Here is a 2,404-nt window from a genome sequence, read left to right on the forward strand (position 1 = left end):
TTCGAAAGCAAAATTCGATTCGCCGGAAGTAGGTGTGTCGGGTTTGAGTCCGGCGACAGTAGGAGGAGAGAGAGCTTTGAGTACGGTGGCAGAAGAAAGTGAAAGTCGAGTTTCGGAGGAACCCAATCCGGTGGTCGAAAGAGAAAATGCGAACGAAGGAGAGAAAGCAAAATCCGGTACTCCGGAATCAAGTAATCAAGAAGAAGATGATGAAGAAGGAGGAGATAACGAGAGATCTACTTCTGTGGAATCAAGAGATGGAGAAGAAGAAGAAAACGATGAAGTGGAAGAAGAAAACGATGAAGGAGAAGAAGGTGAAGAAGGGGAAGAAAAAGACGATGAAGGGGAAGAAGAAAACGATGAAGGAGAAGAATCGGAAGAAAAAGACGATGAAGGAGAAGAAGGAAACGATGAAGGGGAAGAAGAAAACGATGAAGTGGAAGAAGAAAACGATGAAGGAGAAGAAGGTAAAGATGGGGAAGAAAAAGACGATGAAGGGGAAGAAGAAAATGATGAAGGAGAAAAATCAGAAGAAAAAGACGATGAAGAAGAAGAAGAAGAAGAAGATAAGGAGGGAAGTTCGAACTCGGCAGGTAACTCGAGAAGGAGTACAAGCGAAAGTGAGAGGGAGCACGAGGAGCACAACGATGCAAGTGTAAGTACAACAAGTCTGTTTCATTCTTTCAGAATTGAATTGGAATTTGAAATCGATATAGTAGAACTGGTAGAACTGGTGCAACTAATGGGTGTAGAACTAGTAGAACTGGTACAACTAGGTGGTGTAGAACTAGTAGAACTGGTACAACTAGTTGTTGTATAACTGGTATAACTCATGTAAAACTGATATTGTTGCAGGAATCAGAGGAGGAAATAGAAGCGATGCAACTTTTAGGAATGCAATTTGAGCCTAGTCAGTACAACAAGAAAATCAAGCTATCGACAAGGTATCATATTTTTGAAACTGTGGAAACGCTGGATAAATTAGAGCATCCACTGACTAGTTCTGAGAGGGATTGGTTTGAGAAACATCCACAATTCAAGCACATTTTCCACATGCCAAGGGAACCAAACCACAAGCTTATGGGAATGTGGTTGCTCTTACTTCGAACGGCTAAAATCGAAAAAAAGAAGGAAGCATGGTTTGTTGTGAATGGTGTTCCAATCCGGTATGGTCTGAGAGAACATGCGTTGATGTCTGGATTAGATTGTCGGTGCTATCCACTTGATTACAAGGAAGCCGGCGGTATCGAGTTTCGAAGGAAGTATTTTTTACGAAAAAAAAAGATTACACTTCAAGATGTGAGGGGAAAGCTAATGGTAATGCAACCAGATCGTACTCGTGATAGGTTGAAGATGGCGGTTCTCTACTTTTTAGGAAGCATCATTGTAGGCTATACAAAAGACTCGGGGAAAGATGCTGCGGGTATCGATGATTTTGTTGTAAGAGCAGTGAATGATCCAGGTTTTTGTGTGTCTTTTCCTTGGGGGAGATTATCATTCGAGAACATGCTAGAAGAGATTTCCCATACAATGAAGCATTTTGATGGGGTCGTGCATAAAGAGAATGTGATATGGCCTGTTCCAGGTTTCTGTATTCCATTGGAGGTTAGTTAGTTTAAAATTTGAATTTTTCTCATTGTTGATATTTCTTATAAGTGAAGCTGAATTTTATTTTATTTTGTGTGTTGTGTAGTTTTTACTATTTGAGGCAGTTCCAATTTTGGCGAACACTTACATTGACCAAATTTCTGAGGCGGATGCATGTTGTCCTAGGATGTGCAGGAAGAAATTTAAGAGTACCGGTCAGAAAGGTTTTCCTCTAAAGAATATAGGTGATACACTTGGTACAACAAAGGTTAGTCATCCTAACAATTGAAATTATTAATCATTTGAATAAATTGGTTTGTAATGTATCTAAAGTAGGTCGTTTACACAGGCAATTGCTAGTGTGATCCCTCATATTGATGAAGAAATTCCTCTTCTCGATTTAATCATGGAAGAAGCTGAGGAAGACGATACCCATGATGTCGTAGTTGCCAGTTGGATGTGGCGCCTTCGTAGAGGACTACCTGTACTTTTGGAGGAGATGTACACAGCCGATGTGGCTACTCGTTCAGGACAAAATGATGCGAATGAGGAAATAGACGCCAATGAACAACCGAGAGAAAATACTATTGAGTTGGTGGATCTTCTAAGGACCATGAAGCAGGATATGAAAACTCAGTTCGATAACATTTCGGCGAAGATTGATGGGCTTGAAAAAAGGATCGAACCGTTGGAAGTATATGTGAAAGAGCAAGAGAAATCAAAGGTAATACTTCGTAATACTATAGTAATACTTGGTAATACTATAGTAATACTTGGTAATACTAGAAGGTGTTAACAAAATTTGGTTTCATGTCAG

This window comes from Camelina sativa, chromosome 14 (assembly GCF_000633955.1).
Source record: "Camelina sativa cultivar DH55 chromosome 14, Cs, whole genome shotgun sequence".
Taxonomy (NCBI): domain Eukaryota; kingdom Viridiplantae; phylum Streptophyta; class Magnoliopsida; order Brassicales; family Brassicaceae; genus Camelina; species Camelina sativa.